The following is a 10,129-nucleotide window of genomic DNA, read 5'->3' on the forward strand; positions in this document are numbered from 1 at the left end:
GTTTACACACAACCTTATCAGAGCTAATGATAATATTAGTACATTTTAGCACGCCAATTTAAGCACGCCATTGTCAACTTTAATCATATAAAACGTAATTTCCCAACAACAAAAATGTGGCTAGTGAAAATACTGCATGGCTAGTAACTTTGGAAAACCACTAGCCACATTGGCTAGTGAGCAAAAAAGTTAATGTCAAGCCCTGGTTGTGTTACTGCCCGACACTGGTCCCTCACTGGTGTTTCATCCTCAGTGGTTCATGATACTCTCTTGTTTCACGTTACTAGTCTTCAGATGATTCCACTTTTGGACAGTTTGCATAGATTCTTACTTTCGGTTGGACATTTTGGACAGTTCGTTTGTTTATGGATAAATGATCATTTATTTTAGACTGCCAAGCCACTCAGCTGTAAGTAACTTTCTGGCTAATAAATTTAATTTCACCTGTGTGTGTCTGCATTTGGGCCCTAAACCTCTGAACGCTTGTGTAGCTGTCCACCTACACATTAACCCTACAGTTAATTTGTATGTTACTTCCTGTTCTCTCTCTTAAACAAACTAGTTTTTCCTGATTCTTGTGTTCTGAGCTCACAGACAGTGTCACTGTTTTACCTCCAGTCTGACTTCAGACCAGAAGATGGAAGAGGAGGACAGAGCAGAGTCTGCAGGATCCAGCTGTCTGTCTCTGAAGAGTGACCGGTCCAGACGTAAACCTCCAGACTTCAGTAATGAACCTGGACCCTCAGACACAAAGTAAGAGATCTGCTGCTAACTAATTTATATGATTCATTTTCTGTTACCTCTGGAATGTTGTCTGTGTATCAGGTCTAAAGCTACGTATAAATTTAATACAGTTATGGAAATTAATATATTACATTAATATTAATTCATGCCTCGAAACTAGGAGCACCACCTAAGGATTTGCTTGTACGCCCAAGGCTTTATGTCCTTGAGTACAGCCTGAGAATTACACAAATCTCTGGTAATTCATTAGTTATTAATGGTTCAGTTATTCTGAAGCATTCAAGCAGTCAATCTCAAATCTGAGAGTAAGTTCTATGTATAGGGACAAAGGAGTACAACAGTGGGGTAAATGTGGTAATATTACAGGGACAACAGTCAACATGAAAACCAGAAGGTAATGAACAGAGTATGTTCAGGCTCGATGGAATTTCAGTTTATATTGTAGAGGGAGAGAATTCTACGAGGATGAGGGAATGAATGGTCGAAATTATGTTGCAGATTTAGTTTGACTAATCTAGGGGTTTATTAACTGTAGATGAGGGCCAACTAGAGAACACCAACGAGTCACAGAGTGTGGTTTGTTTTACCTTACTTTTGCCGCAATTCCCCGTAGCAAAGGCTTGACTGCGGGTTGGCTTGTGGAGGTGGTTCTACCCCGACCCCAGTGGCGTTTCGAGTTGAGTTCGAACCGGTGGATTGGTTCCGGAGATGTTTGCGGGAAACGCTTGCAGCAACGGGCCGTCAGCCCAGGCCTGCACTCTGATCTGAGTTCGTTTGGTGTCGCTATAGCTCAGCGGAACCCACTCCAGGCTCTGTCGTTGGAGCCGTGGCTTCGTTCATTCAAGGCAAGAAATGAACGGCTTCTGAGTTTCTGGTCCAAAGTTGTTCAAAACGATCAGATGAGGTTGAAACAACAAAATCAAATAAACTCACACATTTGGAGTAGGTTCGCGAGGCCCCGGGAATATGTGCTATTCAATGTTGCTGAGATTAAACAAGTCTGGGGAAAGTTTCACCCAAGCAGCTCCAAAGAAAATCAAAAATCAAATCTCCCGCTAAGAAAATTGGGGATTCAAGGGCCGAATTTTTCCCAGCTCGTCTGAAGAAAATTTAAGTACGAAACGAAAAAAAAAAAAGATCAGAATTTGAAAGGTAAAGGAAGTTAACGAGAGCGTATACATTTAGTTTCAAAAGAGTTTTTTTTAGAAGACAGATAGACAAAAGACAACAAGGCCTTTTATCTGCCCCCTTTAGGACGTGGTGACATCAATTTGGGAGTGGGTTTCTCTGGGGGGAGTCACCCCAAAAGTGTTACCTTTCTAGTGGGATAAAGAAAATATATATTCGTTGTACGTATTTTCATTTAATCTCTCTCTCTCCACAATATCGACATTTGAAAAATACTCAGTTCTAAACATTCTGATAAAGACAAGCAAAACAAGACTAAACACTAGGGTTAAAGGTTATAATCGTTATATAAAAACGTAACAAAGCTTAACTACATGTTCTCAGTGTAAACTTGATGGTTTTAACTCAAGAGACAATTTAGATGTTAGCGTGGCAGCTACAGTACTTGGCGCTCATTGTCAGCCTAAGCCGAGTTTTAAACACTTTCACGTGTTATACCTTTCCTGTCCCCTTGGTGGCTCTCGGGTCACACGAGAAAACAGTAGACATTCCTGTGTGAGATTTACCACTTTAACTGAGAGGCTGGTGATGCACACACACAGGCGTATCGATGGACGTTTTAGTAGGAAATTGAATATGAAACATTTAAATAAAGCATTAGTAAAACAGAAAGAGGTTAGGGAACTCTAACGACTGTAACGACTGTCGTCACAGCAACAAGGAACACTAACGAACCAGCGGTATCGATGACCCGGGCCAACGACCCCACTGAGGTTAAATAGCTGAGTTTCCCTGCCAGTCAGTCAGAACTGAAGAAGTCCTTTGGATGAGGGACGAAACGTCTTCCAGTATCTTCAACCAAGTCCAGTTGCCCTTGACTTTAACCTTCGTTGGATAACTATGACCTGGATGACTGAGAATCTTCATAGACATGTTAGGGAACTCTTCAAGATTACTTTCTTATGGGTCTGCTAGTTTTCAAACATCACTAAAAGGATAACAACAGGGTCATTACTTACTAAACTCAGAGGCAAACACCGCTGCTCACTTAGCAAGGTTATTATTTAAACAGAACAAACACAGTGATAATGGAACCTTTGTTGGTTCGAGAAACAGGGGTTGTTAGGGTCTTCTCTTTTGCAGCCCTAGCTTATCACATTTCCACATCGGCTAAGAGAGAAGGGAATGGTGGTTTATGGCTCAGCCGTTCTGTGGGGGGAAAAAGAGTCAGGTTGAGGCTGGAGGTGCCCTGCGGGAGAGAGAGAGAGGGGTCAGATAGCCCCTATTGCTGTCCTGTTGAATGTCTCTAGTGACACCTTTACGGCTTGGGAGGTTCACTAAGGCTCTTTGAATACACAATCCTTGAGCGATGCATTGTCTGATTGTCTGATCTCTGCCGATCCCCACAAACTAAGAGACAGTTTTTACTGTAAACTGACCTGATGGAAGATGATGCATTGAGGATGAAGACAAAATGTTCTGCTAACAGATTTATATTCCTGATGCAGAACTATTAGTGCAGATTCTGTTTCAAACTAAGATGGATCTGATTTGATAAGCATTTTGTGATGTTTGGACAATGACGTTAGCATCTGCGGAGCCACGAAATAGCAGGTGTTGTACTGAATTCTGCATGACTGCCAAGAATTGCGTGCACCTCGCGAGTGGTAGACTAACGTTAATTTATGCTGAGAAAAGAGTTGGATGCAATTCTCGGCAAGTAGCCTACAACATCTGTACTGCCGAAATTTTGCTGAATCATAAGGAATGCTACTAAGTGTAATAAATTATTAAGGACTCTAAACGTTCAGAAAATATATAGGCCTACTTTGTTTCATTTATCGCCATTGATGAACCCCACAAAGGATATTATAGCATTTAAAAACAGTTTTTGGAGGTGCATTTCTCGGCATAACATCTGTCTTTATCTTGCTGTATGGGGTCAGCAGACTCGTTTATCGACGTGTGGATGTAGTAAAAGATTCAGAGTTAGGGTTTGTAAGCGTGGATGAAGCAGCTGGGGTTTAGAACCACTAATGTCCATTTTGGAGCGTTTTGAGCTGCTTGCTTTGTTTTGATGTGTGCACTGCCGCTAGGAATCTCCCACTAATTCCAAGTCATTTCATGCGAGGGGGTTTCCTCACAGAGCCACACTGTGAATTTTATGTTAGCTTTAATATGTTTTCAACTAATGAACGTAAATGTTTGTAAATGTATATTTTTATTATTCCTCACTGAAATGTGAATTAAATTAAACTTATATAATTTTGTAAATTATATCATAATTATATTTGGGGGGACATTGCCCCCTAATGCCCCTCCTATACCGTCAACTCCGCTGAAGTCCCTGCTGGTCTTTATACTGGATGTGCTGCATCACTGACTGACAGCTGATGAAGGGAGTCTCTGTAAACTCTGATTTATGACTTCTGCTCTCTGTCTTCTTCACTCATCAGATGGAAGTGATCTCTGTCAGAGTGTGAGGGATCAGAAAGGTGGAGGTGTTGAGAGAGGATCAGCTGTGTCCTGATGATCCAGAGAGGTTGAAGCAGCAGCAGCATCAGCTTGTGTGTGGAGAGGCTCTGACTGGGCCATGTTACTGGGAGGTAGAGTGGAGAGGAGAGCTTCATCCAGCAGTGACTGACAGAGGAATCCCAACAGTGCTGCAGTCTGAACTGCTCTGAGATCAGCTCCACTGTCACATACAAAGTCACGTCCACCATCATCCCTGTGTGTTCCTCTGGATGTGACAGAGTATCATCAGTGGATCTGGACTGCTCTGCTGCTGCTCTGTCCTTCTACACAGTCTCTGCAGACACACTGAGACTCCTCCACTCCTTCTGATCCACACTCAGACACCTCCTCCACTTGGACCTGGACTTTATTTTGTCTTTTTTGTTTTAATAAGTCTGTACTGATACAGCCAGATTACCATTTCCCATTAATATGAAAAGGAGGTGAGTTTCTCCCCCCAAAAGCAGACACTTCCTAACTCAAAAAGTCTCAACAAAGGTTAAAGTAAAGGGCAACTGGACTTGGTTGAAGATACTGGAAGACGTTTCGTCCCTTTGCCAGGGTCGTCGATACCGCTGGTTCGTTAGTGTTCCTGGTTGCTGTGACGACAGTCGTTACAGTCGTTGAGACTACCTGTGGCCAAGACTGAACGACCATCGTTGGTATCTTCACCTGAGGCCAATAGGTTACGTTTGTTGAGTTTCCTGGGAAGTGATGAAAGGACAGCATTGTAAGTGGGGGATAAGTGGTGGCGTAGACCCCCTCCCCTGTTCAATGACGGCTTCTCCACCCTGGTGTAGATGCTTCCTTGACATCTCTTTCAAACCATCCATCTTCTCTGTCTAAAATGTGCACCTGGTGGTCCTCAAACGAGTGTCCTCTGTCCTTCAGATGTAAGTAGACAGCAGAGTCTTGACCTGAGGAGTTGGCCCTTCTGTGTTGAGCCATGCGTTTGTGTAGTGGTTGTTTAGTCTCCCCAATATACAGGTCTGTGCATTCCTCACTGCATTGGACCGCATACACTAGATTGCTTTTCTTGTGTTTTGGTGTGTGGCCTACCACCAGGAGCCTGCAGATTGGTGTTTACAGAAAACCCCCACACACAATACCTACTGTTCGATTCCCACCACCCACTGGAGCACAAGCTAGGGGTCATGAGAACACTGCACCACAGAGCGGAAAACATACCAACAAGCGCCCAAGCCAGAGAGAAGGAACAGAACCACCTGAAGGGGGCACTTACAGCCTGTGGAGACCCTAAATGGACCTTTGTGAAGACAGCCACAAGATCCAAGAAGAACAAAACTACAGGGGAGGAAAAGAAGGTCAAACGCAACAACATTGTGATTCCATACATGTCTGGATTATCAGAGAAACTCAGGAGGATTTTCAACAAACACAACATCCCTGTGTTTTTTAAACCCAAGAACACACTAAGACAGATGCTGGTCCACCCCAAAGACCGCACACCCAAACACAAGAAAAGCAATCTAGTGTATGCGGTCACACGACAACTGATAAGATCAGCAGACCTGACCATAAAACTCAAATGGGCATTTTGCTTTAAGACACTAACCCAGTTTCTTCCCTTCCAGCCTCAACATCCGTTGTAACCAACTTGTTAATGTGAAAACTGTTTAAATAATCTTGAACAGAATATCACTCGGCAAGTGATCCGCAAGTATCAGACGGATGTGTGGGGATCCATGACGTAGTGACGTAGTGTGTGTGTGTGCGTTGGGTGCGAAAATTAAACATGGCAGCGCGCCGCTGCTAGAAAAAGATTAACTTATCCGTAACATCCTAATTCAAAAACCTGGATTTCAATTCGGACCTGGACCAACTGGAGGATTACATTGACCATCACTTCAACAGACTTTGTACAATGGGCCGATCACGCAAAGCCAAAAAACCACGCACTTCGGATTCTCCCTTATCAACCGATTCACCGTTATCACCAACATCACCAGCATCCACTCCTACCGAAACAAACTGCTGTTCCGACATACTTTTATCAATCAACGAGCGCTTATCTAACCTGGATTCTAGACTCTCACTAATCGAAGTACTGCACAAAGAATTTCAAAACATCCGCCATAGCCTGGAATACAGTCAACAACAAGTCGATTCGCTCACAGAAGAAAACAAATCACTGAAAAGCTCCGTGGACACACTCACTGCAAAACTTTCCACTGTAAACACTCAACTTACCTCCGTCATCGCTGAGAACAAAGCCATGCAAGAAACTATCCTGGATATACAGTCACGAAGTATGAGAGACAATCTAATCTTCTCCGGCATTCCCGAATCATCCACCGAAGACCCCGAAAAATCTGTTAAGGACTTCATGGTTAACCAGCTCAAACTTACACCAGAGACTGTAGAGCACATCACTTTCCATCGCGTTCACCGTTTAGGACAGAAACCCATCAACTCCACCCGTTCCCGGCCCATCATCGCCAAATTTGAACATTTCAAGCAAAAAGTACTGGTTCAGCGACAAGGACGGCAGCTCAAAGGGACTCATTACGGACTCAACGACCAATATCCACAAGAGATCATCCGCAGACGTAAGCTACTTTTCCCCATCCGTAAGACAATGATCAATCAAGGTAAAAAAGCAATCATCGCAGTGGATAAATTATATATTGATGGACAATTGTTTAGAGACAAAGACACTACTCCCTGGCTTTACTAACTATTGAAACTAGCAATGTAACATTTCCAATCCGTTTATGCTCAATTTATATTCAATTCATAATCTTCATATTCTTTAATAAAACCAATTGCATCGCGCACGCACATTGTATTCTAAATGCACCTAAATAGCCTTGCACACTGTTTATATGTTCTGTTGCTGGTTTTAGGTATCTATGTTTTCCCTGTTTTATTTGTCACTTGGTATAATAGATTTACACACACACACACACACATACACACACATGCACACACACATCCATACACACAGACTTATATACTCACACAAGGTAAATATGAAATGTACATTATAGGTTCATGCAATTGAAATTCTTAACTTGGAATATTCGTGGAGTTGGTTCACAAACAAAAAAAAATAAAGTTTTAAATTACCTAAAAAATACACAAGCAGATATATGTCTAATACAGGAAACACACCTGTCGCAATATACACAAAACAGCTTAAAAACTACACATTTTAACCACTGTTTTTCCTCCCACTATAATTCAAAACAAAGAGGAGTATGCATCTTAATAAACAAAAAAATACAGTTTAACCACCATACAACCATTTCAGATCCTGAAGGCCGTTTTATCATTATTAACATTTCAATCAATAATAATCCAATTACAATTGGCAACATTTATGGACCAAACTCTGATGATTCCGCCTTCTTTGCAAATTTCTTTTCCTCTCTTTCAAACATTTCCAACGGTCCAATAATTATAGGGGGAGACTATAACACTGTAATCAATCCATCATTTGACAGGTCAAAACATACAGGAAAACCTTGGCAGTCCTCTAAAACAATAAAACAGTTCATGAGTGATTTTGGTCTTGGTGATGGTTGGAGGCTACAACACCCACTCGCCAGAGAATACACCTTTTATTCTAATGTCCACCAAACCTACTCCCGCCTTGATTTCTTTCTAACCAGTAATTCAATCCTACCTAATATCTTAGAAACTAAAATACATCCGATCATTATTAGTGACCACTCTCCAGTAACTCTCATATGGAATCCATCTGCAATACCAAAGCACCCCACCAGATGGCGTTTTAATACATCACTCTTGAAAGATCCAGAATTTGACAGCTATTTCAAGAGAGAGTGGACATCCTTCCTTGAAATAAATGACTCTCCAAAGTCGTCAGCATCACTGCTCTGGGAAACATGGAAAGTAGTTTTACGGGGTAAAATTATATCATATTCAGTACATAAAAAAAAAAAGGACAAAGAAAAAGAAGTCCAACTGGAAGAAAGAATAAAAGAATTAGAAATTTTACATGCTAATAATCAATCAGAAAGCATCTATATAGAAATTAGAGAGAAGAAAATTTTGCTTAATGAAATAATAAACAAAAGAAACCAGTTTCTGATTCACAGGCTCCGTCAAGAAACTTTTCACCATAGCAATAAATCCGGAAAATATTTAGCCAGTCAAATTAAAAGAAATAAAGAAAGAACAGCTATAACCTCCATCAGAAACTCGGCAGGGAAGCTAACCAATTCACCAGTTGAGATAAACAAGATATTTCAAGATTACTATATAAAATTATACTCATCGGATCTGAACCCAAACCAAGAAGACATAACTCAATTCCTCGATAACACTATTCTACCCAAACTCAACATGGAACAAGTAAACACACTAGAATTACCAATCACAGAAAAAGAACTTCACTCCGCATTGAAAAGCATGCAAAAAAATAAAGCACCAGGTCCAGATGGCTTCCCTGCTGAGTTCTACGAACATTTTTTGGTCAACCGTATACCCACTATTCAGCAGAACAATAACAGAAATAAAACATAACGCAAAGTTCCCATCCCACATGAATACAGCACTTATATCACTCATTCCTAAACCTAACAAAGACCACACCTTCGCATCTAACTATCGCCCTATCTCACTTATAAATGTCGACATAAAAATGATTAGCAAAACACTAGCCCATAGAATTGAACAAATTATACCGTTTATAATCCATCCTGATCAGACCGGCTTTATAAAAGGTAGATATGCATCCAATAACACCCGCAGATTATTCAATCTAATGCATTACTCATCAGTACAAAAGAAAGATACTCTCATTGCCACATTAGACGCCGAAAAAGCTTTTGATAGGGTCAACTGGAAATTTCTATTCACCATGTTACAAAAATTCGGCTTTGGAGAGTCATTTATTAATTGGATCAAGATTTTATACACATCACCATCGGCCACAGTCACAACCAATGGACTAACATCACAAAGCTTCACACTGCACAGGGGGACGAGGCAGGGATGTCCACTCTCTCCATCCCTATTCACGATTTTTATTGAACCTTTAGCAGCAGCTATCCGCCAAAACCCAGCAATCAAAGGTATTGAAACACCACAACAAACACATAAAATCTCACTTTATGCAGATGATATCCTACTATATATACAAGAACCCCTAACATCCACTCAAGAAGTAATTAAAACAATCCAGTCCTTCTCAAAAATATCAGATTATGCAATAAACTGGAACAAATCTTTCATCCTCCCTCTACATAAAACCAAATGGGATGTGGCACCCCACCAAACACCTATACCTATATGTCATGATCACATCACTTACTTAGGCATTAAGATCTCCTCCAGACTGTCAGAGTTGGTAACACTCAACTTCACACCACTGCTAAAAAAAATAGAAGACGATTTGCTTCGATGGCTCAACCTTCCAATCTCCATAATCGGCAGGATAGCAGCAATAAAAATGACGATTTTACCGAAAATTAATTATCTATTCTCAATGATTCCAACCCACCCTACACTCACCTGGTTTAAATCACTAGACTCCATTATCACTCACTTCTACTGGAAAAATAAAACGCCAAGGATAAAACTCACTACACTACAAAAAAGTAAGGTTCAAGGAGGACTAGAAGCACCAAATTTCCAATATTACTCAATGGCTAACCAACTGCAATACATATACAAATGGATTCACCCCACCCAATCCGATATTATATGGCTAGATATAGAACAATCACTATGCAAAGAATTAAATATAGCTGAC

General features: G+C 41.0%; 1 long non-coding RNA gene across 1 annotated transcript in view; it reads left to right on the forward strand.

Moving 5' to 3' along the window:
• The first annotated feature begins 211 nt into the window (after window positions 1–211).
• LOC119911429 overlaps window positions 212–10,129 on the forward strand; it is a 16,453-nt gene continuing 6,535 nt past the window's right edge. The window contains exon 1 of the long non-coding RNA XR_005445855.1: window positions 212–753. This is a non-coding gene — a long non-coding RNA (uncharacterized LOC119911429). The remainder of the gene's footprint in view (window positions 754–10,129) is intronic.

This window comes from Micropterus salmoides, unplaced genomic scaffold, assembly GCF_014851395.1.
Source record: "Micropterus salmoides isolate LMB-PRFRI ecotype aquatic unplaced genomic scaffold, ASM1485139v1 Ms_hic_scaffold_2, whole genome shotgun sequence".
Taxonomy (NCBI): domain Eukaryota; kingdom Metazoa; phylum Chordata; class Actinopteri; order Centrarchiformes; family Centrarchidae; genus Micropterus; species Micropterus salmoides.